Source organism: Bufo gargarizans, chromosome 3, assembly GCF_014858855.1.
Source record: "Bufo gargarizans isolate SCDJY-AF-19 chromosome 3, ASM1485885v1, whole genome shotgun sequence".
Taxonomy (NCBI): domain Eukaryota; kingdom Metazoa; phylum Chordata; class Amphibia; order Anura; family Bufonidae; genus Bufo; species Bufo gargarizans.
The window spans coordinates 194,158,530-194,172,543 of NC_058082.1; the positions used below are offsets into that span (position 1 = coordinate 194,158,530).

Here is a 14,014-nt window from a genome sequence, read left to right on the forward strand (position 1 = left end):
GGCGCCCCTAATACAGCAGATTTCTCCTGTGAATTTCTCCCTTTCTACTGAAGGTGACATTTTCTGCGTTTTGTTTTTGATGTGGAAATGCAGCAAAATCGGCAGTCACTTGTGAATCCAGGCTAAAATCTGCACAACAGGTCCAGTTCCTCTTGGGATTAAATTGTCAAATATTATTCCCTCTCTGGGTACTGTATTACGCTGCGGTTTTCCCATATGAAAACCTGCATGGAAAAAACACACATAATCCACACAGTGCACATTTGTGAGGAGAAAATCTGCACCATAGTCGCACAAACCAGGGGCCGACTGGGCACTTAATGCCCTGGAAAAATAAATAAATGTATCCCCGTGTTATAGGCGCGTCCAAATTTACAGAAGGTGGGACAACAGAAGTAGGCGGGGCCAGAAGTACCTTAGAGCAGAACAAAGTACCGCCCCTGCAGAACCAAATACCACAGTCCAGTAGAATATACTGTCCGGCTGCCCCACAGTATGAAGCTGTCCCTGGTGCTCCTACATTAACTCTTAGAGCATCAGCTCTTTTTGTACCTTGATGACTGCCTAGAGGAGGGATTAAGTGGCCCCCTGGGTATCGGCCCACCAGGAAATTTCCCTGTAAGGTCTATGGCCAATCCATTGCAAAAATGCACATAAAGTGCTGCATGGTTTATCATGCAGATTCCCTATTAAAATCAATAGGGTTATTGGGGCACATTTTAAGATTGGAATCCGCGCCCAAAATTCTCAATGTACATAGGGTTTTCTTCAGGTGGAATACCGTCCCTTCCATGCTCTACCTATATGATATATTGGGAGGCTGTATACAGATGACAATGTACCAGCTTCTTCAGGAGCCCACCACATGTAGTCAGGAGAGATAAAGCGATGGAGGCTGGTGGGCATAATGCAGGGTTCAGGGGCCACATTCCCTTCGTCCTGATATGGGGATTTTGTGTTGCTGAGGGAACGCTCCACCTGCTGAGGTGCAGCCCACTGCTCCGTGTATCGCTTCCCCACGGCTCCCGGGGCTGTTCTAGTTGCCGCCGCTAGGTGTCGCCCGCGGGTCACTGCGGATCCTGCCTCCAGGACCGTGCTGTCTGTCATCCCCTCCTCCGTCCCCCCGTCCACACCTCCAGCCTGTGTATGGCCGGGCAGTCTGGGCAGAGAGCCGGCGTGTGCAGCCAGGAGCAGAGCAGGTTTGTTCGGGAAGGCGAAGGATAGCGGAGGACGAGCTGCTGCTGAGGGGCTCCCTGTGAGAGGTGAGTGCGGCACCTGCACACTGTAAACTTTTCTACTTGGCATGGAGGGTCTGGGCCATGGGCACAGGTTGTATGGACGGGATGCTGGCACAGAGACGGGTCCGCATTATTATCCCCAGTCTTGTAGAGGGCATGTCTGCACCTGCAGTCCTGGCTGGGCCCCTCTCACCTGTACTGGGCATCATCAGGGGGACCATACAATGCTGGGATAGGCAAGGTGGCCATAGACCTGACCATAGGTACTAATGACCATCAGTAATATGTGTATGATGCTAGTCTGCTCAGATCTGACTGCAGAATCCAGATTAACGGACCACCGTGCAATCCATGCCTCCATCCATTTCAGCCTTTCCCATAAGGTACAAGCCAATTTAAGGGGAAAAAAATCTTCCTGACTCCAGTCAGACAATCAAAATAGATCAGGGACCCCTCCCCAGTAATTATAACTTGTAAGATTGTTACAATCAACGCACCCAGACCTCGTTCTTGATCTATTTTAGAGGCATTTACGTTGAGTTTTCTGTCTGCAAGATTTGACCCAAGTTGTGAGCCCAAAAAATAATAATGTTGGATGTTCACGCAGAAGCTGCCTCCTATTTTTCCTTTCTCAGCATGTCGACATGGTCACATACGTTTTTTGCAGCATTTTTGCTAACAAAAAAATTGTTCGCTCCAGATCTTGAATATCAAACTCATGGCCCTCCAGATGTTGCAAAACTACAACTCCCATCATTCCCTGATAGCTGTAGTATGCCCAGGCATGATGGGAGTTGTAGTTTTGCAACAGCTGGAGGGCCACGAGTTTGACATCCCTGCTCCAGATGATGCATGGAATTCTGAGGGAAATTTTAAAAACAAAAAAATGGGGGGCAGCGCTCCTCAGTTAATTGTGAAACAGTGTGGAACAGTGTGAAACTATGTGCTCTCCGCATCTGCATTTCCGGAGCACGGCCCCAAACTTCCGGGCCGCGGCTCAGCAAAAAAATAGAACATGTCCTATTCTTGTCCGCAATTGCGGACAAGAATAGGCAGTTCTATGGGGGTGCCAGCCGGGTGTATTGTGGATCCGCAATACACTGCAGACGTGTGAATGGACCCTAAGGTCCCTTTCACACGAGCGTGATTTCCGCGCGGGTGCCATGCGTGACGTGAACGCATAGCACCCGCATTGAATCCGGCACCATTCATTTCAATGGGGCTGTGTACATGAGCATTTTTTTTCACGCATCACTTCTGCAATGCTTTGAAATCACAGCATGTTCTATATTCTGCGTTTGTAACGCAGGACAGGCCCCATAGAAGTGAATGGGGCTGCGTGAAAAACGCATTGCATCCGCAAGCAAGTGCGGGTGCGATGCGTTTTTCACTGATGGTTGCTAAGAGATGTTGTTTGTAAACCTTCCGTTTTTTATCACGCGCGTGAAAAACGCATCAAAACGCATTGCACCTGCGTGGAAAAAACTGAACAACTAAACGCAATCGCAGCCAAAACTGACTGAACTTGCTTGCAAAATAGTGCGAGTTTCACTGAACGCACTCTGAACGCGTCCGGCCCCAATCCGCAACGCCTGTGTGAAACCAGCCTAAATGTGCATTTTTTTAAAATCACATCATGATCTTAGTATAGTGTTTTTTCAGGTCCCATAGATCTCTCTATAGTGGACAAAGATATCAACTAAATAATTATTTCACTAGAAAAAAGCAAAACTCATAAACACTTCGAAAAAATGCCAGTACCCATAGTGGGTTTACCAGGGCAGGGACTTCCATAGTAGTTACAGTAAAGAACCCTTCTTTCCTCTCGACATACTGTAGACCAGGCATGCTCAACCTGCGGCCCTCCAGTTGTTGTAAAACTCCAACAATGCCCTGCTGTAGGGTGTTCAGGCATGCTGGGAGTTGTAGTAACAGGTGGAGGGCCGCGGGTTGAGCATGCCTGCCGTAGAGTATGCCCCCATGTTGTAGCAGATGCAGGAAAGTATTGGGAAGTAGGCACTATTCGATTTACCAAAGACTTCTGACCTTTTTGCACACAGTGGCATACATAGCATAGTAGCTGTGCTATATTTTGTAAATGATGTGCACCAGGTTACCATTGCATGCTGCACTAAAATTCAGTCCTGCCGAGCTTCGCACTGGTACGCCAGTCTCAGGAAAAATGACCCATTGTAAAGGAGCGTGTCCAGTGTGGGAGCGTGATTTCCCGTTATGGATGCTGGTCTTTTCACAGAACTGCACAGCGTTCGAATGATTTATAATAATGTGCGTCTCTGCCCGACCTTGCATCTACTGAACTAGGGCTCATGCGCACAAACGTGTTTTTTGTCCGCATCTGATCCACATTTTTTTGTGGGTCGGATGTTGATCCATTCACTTCAATGGGGCCACAAAAGATGTGGACAGCACTCCGTGTGCTGTCCACATCTGTATATCTGTTCCGCGGCACCCACAAAAAAATAGAACATGCTCTATACTTGTTTGTTTTACAGACAAGGATAGGACAGCTCTGTAGATGGAAGAACGTTCCGTTCACAAGGCCGGTATCCGTGTTTTGCGGATCCGCAATTTACAGACTGCAAGAACGGCCACCACCGTGTGCACGAGCCCTTGTATTGACATAATGCCAGAGAGCCTTGTGTACATCCCCCTATTAATTAAAATAGGAACCACTCACAAGACCCTTCAAGGAGTTGGAGGATTGACGCTCTTCTGCTCATCATGCTCTCTGCAGCTCTGCACCCGATGTAAGCACGTGTAGACAAAATGACATGATTTGTTTCTGTCACTAAGTTTTCACACTTTGTCCATTTTGTAATTCCTTCATAGTCGGCTAAGAAGATGCTGCGCCCATGGGGAATGTTTGCAAAGTGAAAAAGTACAATATTCACACCTGTTAGAGAGTATTATCAAGTATGCTTGCCGCTTCTGGGAGTCAGGGTTATATAAACCTCATTAATCAGATAGTGCTGTGGTGGAGGGACTGTGGAGAACCCTATTAGTATGTAACTGATATAAGGACATTATACATATGTCACAGTATGGCGTTGGTTTAGGGAGGGGGAGAAATTATGTGATTCAGTCTGGAAGATACACAGTGGAGTCTAGGGATCGACCGATATTGATTTTTTAGGGCCGATACCGATAATTTGTGAACTTTCAGGCCGATAGCCGATAATTTATACCGATATTCTGGGAATTTTCATTTTTGAAAAAAAAAATAAAAAATTCCCACAAATCTGCTGAAAATTAATGTTTATTGTTAATGTGTATTTTTTTTTTTTTTTTTATAAATCTTTCTTTTTCATTTATATTTAATATTTTGGTGTTTTTATTTTTATTACTTTTTTTTTTTTCTTAAACTAACTTTTAGCCCCCTTAGGGACTAGAACCCTTGTCCTATTCACCCTGATAGAGATCTATCAGGGTGAATAGGAGCTCACACTGTCCCTGCTGCTCTGTGCTTTGTGCACACAGCAGCATGGAGCTTACCATGGCAACCAGGGCTTCAATAGCGTCCTGGCTGCCATGGTAACCGATCGGAGCCCCAGCATTACACTGGTGGGGCTCCGATCGGAGGAGCAGGGGAGAGGGAATCCTGTGGGGAGCGCACTGCGACTGGGGTGGGGGGGAGGCGCACCACTGCTTAATACTGGGGGGGAGGGGGGGCGCACTGCGCCACCAATGCCTAATATTGGGGGGGAGGGGGGGCGCACTGCGCCACCAATGTCTGATACTGGGGGGCTTGGGGGGGCGCACTGTGCCACCAATGAAGCTTAATCTCTAATTTATTCATATACAGGAGGCGGGAGCTGGCTGCAGGATCACATAGCCGGCTCCCGACCTCTATGAGCAGTAGCTGCGATCCGCGGCACCTGAGGAGTTAACTACCGCAGATCGCAGCTACAGCTCATAGAGGCCGGGAGCCGGCTATGTGATCCTGCAGCTCCCGCCTCCTGTATATGAATTAATGTGAGATTAAGCTTCATTGGTGGCGCAGTGGCCATAGCTCCTCCCCTCCTCTTGTCCCCTGTCCTCCCATTGGCTGGAGCGGCAGCAGCAGCACAGGGGGAGGAGACACTGCACCTTCTCCCCTGTGCTGCTGCTGAGGGAACACGGAGAGCGCTGTCAGCAGCGCGATCTGTGTTCCCAGGACTTTATCGGAATATTGGCAAAATAAATGCTGATACCGATAGTGTTCAAAATCCTAAATATCGGCCGATAATATCGGTAAATCCGATAATCGGTCGATCCCTAGTGGAGTCACATTATTATGACTCCCTCAGTGCGCATGCGCCGATGACATCACCGAAAGAGAAGACGTCATCGGCGCATGCGCACTGAGGGAGTTCTGAGGAGACGAGCCTCCTCATCTCAGAGCGCCTGCGCCGAATGAACAGAGGCGCGTGATTTTTAAAATGCTGACAGGGCCGGCCGGAGGAGGAGATCGCGGCTGGCCCTGTCAATCAACACGACGAGGGGGCGGTTTTTTGCGGCGGCTAGCAGCAAGTAGCCGCCCTACTTGCTGGTAGAGACCTGATTTACATATTATAAAACTTAGTTTTTATGAGAAACGGCTGAATGAAAGTAAGTAACACCATTATATTTTCATATATCGCACTATAAGGAATGTAACTAGCCCCCCCCAAAAAAAAAGACTTTAGTGGGGTGACAGAAGCCCTTTAAAGGGAACCTGTGACCTCTACTATGCTACCCTCAGTGAGCGTTTCTAAACGTTCATTGTGTTACCCTAAACATATAAATTACACTTTTAATTTCATTTGCAGACAAATTAAATATTTATATAAAGTATTATGCATTTTTGTACTTCCCGCCTTTTATGCAAATTAATATATGAGTCATATCTTACTTGTCAAGCTCCTCAGCTCTGCCTAAGAAACTCCCCTACAGATAAAATCTTGCGTGAGCTTCCTTGCTTCGACTCAGGGTAAGCACGCCCCCTAACCGTCCCCTCTTTTGTTAGATTGACAGCCTGCAGTGTGGCTGGGATCGCATAAGTCTCACGCATGCGCGGTGCGCTCTTTGGTAAGGCGCGATCCTGTCTCTGGCTACTGGAGTTAGCCGGGTTTCAGCGGCGCACTGCGCGAATTCGCAAGACTTATGCCATCCCGGCCGAGCTGCAGGCTGTCAATCTAACAAAAGAGGGGATGGTTAGGGGGCGTGCTTACCTAGACTCGAAGCAAGGAAGCCTCATTTGCGTACGGGGGAATAAAAGTTGTTTTACAGCGATCATGCGCCGCTCAGATATCTTACACAAGAACATCATTAGAAGCCTGATGTTAACAGCTTTAAAGAGGTTGTCTCATCATGGACAATGGGGGCATATCGCTAGGATATGCCCCTATTGTCTTATAGATCGAGAACGGAGCCCCGCAAGGTGGTGGCTGGAGGACTCCGGTCCGGCCACCACCAAGCCAGCTCCCCATAGAAGTGAATGGGAGCGTTCCACGCATGCGCAGCCCCCACTCCCATTCATTTCCATGTGGCCAATGGAAATAGCCGAGCCAACGCTTGGCTATTTTCGCGGGCCCCATAGAAAATAATGGAGGGCGGCTGCGCATGCTCAGTGCGCCCTCTTTCACTGGCGGGGATCCGTTCTCGATATAGGTGCGGGTCCTAGTGGTGGACAATGGGGGCATATCCTAGCGATATGCCCCCATTGTCCATGATGATACAACCCCTTTAAGGTACTGCTGGCATTTATGATCCATTTTGGTGCCGACAGGTTCCCTTTAAAGAGGTTGGCCACTTTCTGGTTACTGTTGACCTTTGTGTATATAAGATGACTATAAGGCACTTACTAATATAGCCTTTGTTGAAATTCTGCACCATTTTCTATATTTCATATGGTATGTCCCCTTGTTGGCCAAGTTGTTAGTGTTTTCCACATAGAAGTCCTGTCCATACAATGGCTGCTGATGGAGGGTCACGTGACCAGGCAAATCACCTCCATTCTAATACACTGCATCTGCACTAAATTCCCAGCAGTGAAGTACAGATGGCAGGTACAGTGAGTTTGAATGGAGGAGACATCACATTGGAGGTGATTTGCCTGGTCACATGACTGTCCATCAGCCGCCATCTTATGGACAGGACCTCTGTGGACAGACTTTATAAACAGGGTGCATACCTGATAAAATATAGAAAATGGTGCAGAATTTCAACACAAGCTATATTAGTAAGTGCCATATAATTATCTCACAAACCCATTACTCAAATCCCTTTAATTAGCAGAGGTGCAATGACTATCTTTCTACTTCTGGGCCCCATACACAGTAGGGTTCACTGAACTGTTGTTTCAGACATGTCTGGTAGCCCCCTGGGTCACTTTGACAGTGAGCTGCTCCACTGTAGCATTTGCCCGCCCTCATGCACCTTCGTAGGCGACGGTCACCTCTCACATCAGTGGCACATAGTGCTCTGCAATTTCCACGTCTGTTTTACCTAGTGGAGCCATGGAGGCAAAAGACACCCTCAACCCTGCTATAACTTATTACTAAAATAAACACAAGACAACTTCTTTGGAATAAAATGGCCACAATGCTTTATTAAGGGTAACACCAGAATAAATAATTAAAAACCACCATCATACATTTTTAACGAACCATCAAACCATTAGATAAGTACCGGAATCCACTCAGAAACACTGAGTGATACAGCCCCTCTAATAAAGCAAGTGACAGATAAGAAGCATAAAATAGGGAGGGAGGGCGGGCGACGATCCGGTCCTCTTCAGACTGACCCAGAATGCTGCCAAGCACCTGATTTTAAAGTAGAATTCCTTCCCGCCGAAAATAGGACAACAAATCAAAGCCCGATATTCTCCCACAGCAACAGCGTCAGCCAATCAGCTGCAGAGCTTCATTCGCCTTGAAAATCCTGTCCAAACCAGCTGGAACTGGACCGAACTTCATCCTGAGGTAATTCTGAAATAAAAAAGCGGGGGGGACAAGACCATACACACCCTAACTGACTAAAATAATGGTGCCATTGCCCCCATGTGTCCCCCAAGCTAAACGCTCTGGGGGGCCCATAGCATTTGTCCACTCATGATACACTTTCACCACAGAAGCACACAAACAGTTCACAAACTGAGCAGTGTCAGAAATACCGCCACCCTTGGCCTGAAAGCCATTAATCACCCCTTATTGCACTCTGATAAATGGCCCCTTTTATCCATAACAGCAATAATGCGCACAGTCTATCACACACCTTATATACCCACCAAGCCAGCGCATGACACGTGACTTCAGTCATGAGCTACACACTGTCGAAAGTGTTGATAATAATGTGACTCTACTGTATTTTTGTGCTTTAGTTTCCTAAACAAGCTACTTTCTAAATTCTGAATAGTTTTTTTACTTTAATTACTACTAATTTGCTTACAATCAGGGCTCATGCTATTTGTGGTCCGCAGCACGAGCACGGTGCGTACACGTTCGTGTGCGTGAGCCCAGGGCCGGCGCTACCATAAGGCAGACCAAGCGGCTGCCTTAGGGCGCGCCCTGCGCAGGGCGGAAGAATGAATGGATTCTTTTTTTTTTTTTTTTCACTTACTTGAACCCGCCCTGCGTGTGCTGGCTGGTGGCCGCAGCGCTCGTCGGACTCTTAGTCAGGGCAACAGAGCAACAGATCATTGGATTATGAATACCACCAGACCTGCCTACGGCCCGCCCCCAGCCGGCTGTGCCGGCCGTCGTAGTCAGGGCAACAGTAGTGTAGTAGTACACAACAGAATAAAGTTTCAAAGATAGGTGAGATAGGGCATAGGCAGATTCATTAGGCTCAGCCCGCCGCTCAGGCTGCCTCAAGTCACCTGGCTGCACAGGGGGCGTGACTGACTTGTGGTGTCACTGGTGTGTGAGAGCGGCGGCGGGTAGTGCAGTGGCAGCCCCAGGTACCATAGGCGAGGCTCGAGCTGACTGATTGTGTTTGATTCAGACACAGGCAGCCGAGCCCGCCAGTAAGATTAGATCAGAATCTGATTTGATTCAGTCATTCAGATCAGAGTTAGACCGTAGACGCACACGCACTTTGGCAGCCAGCAACAGCAGGAGACGTGGTCAGGACTGGTCAGGACTTGTTAGGGTAGGTCCCAATAGAATTTTGAATGCTATTTTATAATAATTAATTTAATATGATCATTTGATTTAATAGTAATTTAATATGATGAGATGAGCGCCCATGAGCGCAAAGCGCTAGGCTACCTAGCGCACACACTGACTAGCGCCAGAGCAGAGGCGCTCAGGCTTAGCACGGCATCAATGACGTGTTTAAAAAAATTAATTACAAGACAACAATCATTAATATTGATGCCATGCTAAGCCTGAGCGCCTCTGCTCTGGCGCTAGTTTGTGTGACGGTGACATGATGGAGCCTGGAGGGAGGGCCGGCGGGACAATGTAAATGTCTGTACTGTGAGTATATCACTGAATGTGACATGGGAATGGGGCCAGGCCGCCAGGAAGAATCGGCCGGGGGGGGAATGATGTGCCATGAGGCCTGGGGGGGTAAAATGTGACACAATAGGGGGTAATGATGTAAACATGGATGTGGCCAGGGCCGTCGGGGGGTAATGATGTGATCATGGATGGGGCCAGGGCCGTCGGGGGGGGGGGGGGGGGGCGGCAAAATGTAGCTTCGCTTGTGTTGGCAAAAATCCTTGCACCGGCCCTGCGTGAGCCCTTACAGTTAGGCTGGTTCACAGCCGGGGAATTCAGATCCCCCCTCACTGCCTACCAAATCCTTCTGCAGACGCAGTGGGGCATGCTTATCGATGCCACAGCAGCAATTTCCTGATTGCATTGACTAGAATGGTGCTTCTGGTGAATGCCAAAGTCATCAAGCCACTTTTTGTGTAACCTGTGAAATTGTAATAGTTTTGGAAGAAATAGGACATAAGTTTCAAGTCTGCACAGTTCCATCCGGGATAGTGGTGTAGATAAGTAGGCTTTAAGTGCTTCATTGAAACAACAGATTCTGGCAGGTATACTAATGTAGGGTGATACTGGATCACTTCTGTGAGGGATTGATTCACATAATTGCACCTTATTTAAAGGGGTAGTCTGGGTTCAGGGGTGAACCCAGACGTACCCCCTTCTTCACCCAGGCATGCTTCAATGCCCTTCCTTGCCCAGCACTATGTTGCACAGGGCAAGGGCTGTTTTGTTTACATTTTTACACTGCTAGGCTGAGGATTCCACCTAGCAGTGCGGAGGCAGCGCTAAAGCCCGCTCATTAGTGCCAGTGACATCACCGGATCTGCTAAAAAAATCCCTTGCCCTGCGCAATTCAGCACAAGGCATGAGAGGCTCCGATGCTCCACTCAAAGGGGCTGCCTGGGTGAAGAAGGGGTTATGTCCAGGTTCAGAGCTGCCCCTTTAAGGCCCTTTTACACGGTCACACTGTGTAAGTAACAAACTGTTAGTTTCCAGTGATTGCCTGATTGTGAGCGGAGGTGAAAGCTGTATTTACATGTAGCAATCCTCTCTGCTGTATGGGGACAGGCAATCACGAGTACAATCACTTGTCCCCATCCAGATTGTTTCAGGGCAGCAGACCACTATTTACATAGAACTTTCTAAGATGATTTTGCTGTCTGCATCAATGGATGAAGGAGCATGTGGTCATACCTCAGGGGATCCGTGGCACCTTTAGACAGGGCAGTGTGGCACCTTAACACAGCCCTTGTGCATCAGGAATAGCACAGTGGCATGTACTGTGTGCTGGAACAAGTATAGCTCTTTGTAGTGGCCAGGACATGCCCTCCTGTGTCAGTCATGTTCTAGTGCAGGGATCAGCAACCTTCGGCACTCCAGCTGTTGTGAAACTACAATTCCCAGCATGCTCCATTCATTTCTATGTGAGTTCTTAGAAGAGCAGAGTAAGTATGCATGCTGGGACTTGTAGTTTCACAACAGCTGGAGTGCCGGAGGTTGCCTACCCCTGCTCTAATGTATAGGACACAGCTTGCAGTATACTTGCTGATCATTGTGCAGTTTTGTGCTTGTTTTGGTGAATTGCAGTTGTTTTGAACATGTAATAGGCAACTGTGCCACCGATCTGAAATGACCGATAGCCTGCTAGATTATGGTGAACTAGCGTTTAGAGGAGCGCTCGTTAGCATTGATTTTGCAATGTAATACTGCCGCCGATTACCCGATTATGAACGATGGCATTAGTGATCGCTCCCCCCAATACTATGGAGATTGCTGAATGTATTAGCAGTGGTCTCCTCCACTAAAAGCAGGCAATTCCTTGGAAGGAATACTTTCTTACTGACAATTGCCTGCAAAAATTGCCTGCAAAAATCTTTTACTGTAATACAGACTTTACAGTGGATAAGTATAAATATCTTCTGCACTTAAAGAAGCACTCCAAGATTTTCTTCGTCTATATAGTGCAGGATAGGTCATTATTAGGAATAAGGCCTCATGCACACGACAGTGTTTTTTCACTGTCAGTGATTTGGCTTCAGTTGTGTTTCCTTGTGTCTTCCCTTGTGTCTATTCCCTAATAAGCTACTGTGAAATCACAAATGTGTTCCAGTCAGGAAACCTACCGTGACATCACTATGGGTTTGTAAGCTACTGCGACATCACAACTGTGTTCTAGTCAAGAAATCTACTGAGAATCACAAGTGAGTGACCTCACGGCTAGTAAAGGGCTGCACTCACTCGCATTCATGTCTCGCAGTTACTAGTGAATTGGTACATTGTGAGGGTATTTTCTGGACAGCCATGGATAGGTGGACTGTGGTTACCTCCTCACTGTCATCAGATTTAGATGTATACTGTTTTTGCACAAAGGCCTTCTTTTGGTGCCTACCCCTGAATACGGTTGCTGTGAACAGGATTAGGTCTGTACTGGTTTACAGCCTTGGGTTATAAACAAAAATATTTTCATTCATTGACCACCAACAATAGGCCTTAGAAAGAACAAAGAGGTGGAGTTTCTGGAAGTCCCCTAGAAGTGAATAGATGGAGGAAGCTACACTTGAGGCCACCTCTCCATTTGTTATATAATTGGGAATATGCTATAAATGTCTGAGATGGGAAGCCACATTTATTATTTATTTTGTTTGTACGTTGAGCTTTACTTCTCATAAAACCCTTTAATCTGCACGTATTGGTCAAATCAGATAAACATCTGATTTAAAGGGAGACTATCCTCTGACTCCATATGCCTTAAAGCTGATCTGTCCCCAGGGTCCACCCTAACTCGGCATACACCCTGGTAGGGCTCAACCTGCTGTTTAAAACTATACCTTTCTTTTGTCTCTATGCTAAACAGATGCAGAGATATCTGCATTTTATTCATATACAAATGAGCAATTAGAGCACCTAGAGGCAGGGCTGAATCATTTGAGCACTGCTTTGTAACACCCCCTGTGCTCTGCATACTCCCCCTTCCTCTTGGTTGACAGGGCTAGATATCAGCATGCGGAGTACAAAGCTATGTCCTAGCATCTACATTTATACTCTGTGTACTATATCTTCACCACACTGAGATCTGCTCAGAAAGCTAAGCTACATATTACTGCTTTATTTACAAGCACAATATATGATTATAAAGACACCAGTAATATATGTTAACTTATAGGCTGAGAAAAAACATGCATCTCTATGTGCCAATGTTATTGTTTATTGGTAAGTTGAAGTCCCAGGTGAGACTTATAAACTTTTTTTTTTTCTTTCTTTTTCTTTGCTTCAAAACCTAAAACCTATATCAGTTTATTTTCACACAATATCTGATTATAAATAAACCAGCAATATTTATTAATTAGCATTTTAAGCCTAAAAACTGTGTTCTCAATATGATAAGGATAAAGACATTTATTATGGGTTAAATGTGGAATAAAAAAAAATATTTGAAGAAAAAACCTTGAAGTCTCTCCCCAGATTCAAACCTTGGATCTTTACATGCAAGCACTTAGCACCAAACTATAGCATTAGGCTCCATTCACATGTCCGCAATTCTGTTCCGCTGCTTTGCGGAACGGAATTGCGGACCCATTCATTTCTATGGGGCTACACAATGTGTTGTCCGGATCCGGAAATGCTGACCTGCACTTCAGGGTCCGCAATTCCGTTCCCGAAAAAAAATAGAACATGTTCTATTCTTGTCCACAAGTGCCGGCAATGTGCGGTCCGCAAAATAATTGAACAGTCCTTTCCCATTTTTGGGGGTAAGGTGACTAAAAAAATTGCAAATCTTATCTTATTTTTTCTGTTATGGCATTCACCGCATAGGAGTTAAAAAAAAAAAATATTTTAATAGTTTGGACTTTTTAGACGTGGCGATATGTAATATGTTTATTGTTTATATATTTTATATGTAAAATTGGGAAAGGGGGCGATTTATACTAATAATTTGGTGTTTTTTTTTTTTTTACTTTTTTAAAATTTAATAACTATTGCCCTTAGGGGCTATATCTTTTAATCCATTGTCCTATTCACCCTAATAGAAATCTATTAGGGTGAATAGGATCTTACACTCTCCCTGCTGTCCTATGCATAGTGCACACAGCAGCAGGGAGCTTACCATGGCAGCCATGGCTTCAGTAGCATCCTGGCTGGCATGGTAACCGATCGGTGCCCCAGGATTACACTGCTGGGGCTCCGATCACAAGCTGCCACTGCCACCAATGAAGAGGGGACCCTGTGGCCACTGCCACCAATGATTTTAATACTGGGGGGTGGGGGGCGCACTGCGCCACCAATGATTTTAATACT

General features: G+C 46.5%; 1 protein-coding gene across 5 annotated transcripts in view; it reads left to right on the forward strand.

Annotated features, from left to right (window-relative positions):
- Window positions 1-1,158: 1,158 nt before the first annotated feature.
- The window catches only part of MCF2L (MCF.2 cell line derived transforming sequence like), a 315,580-nt gene continuing 302,724 nt past the window's right edge, over window positions 1,159-14,014 (forward strand). For all 5 annotated transcript variants that reach the window (XM_044284023.1, XM_044284027.1, XM_044284026.1 and 2 more), the window contains exon 1: window positions 1,159-1,262. The gene's annotated coding sequence lies outside the window, so the exon portion shown is untranslated. The remainder of the gene's footprint in view (window positions 1,263-14,014) is intronic.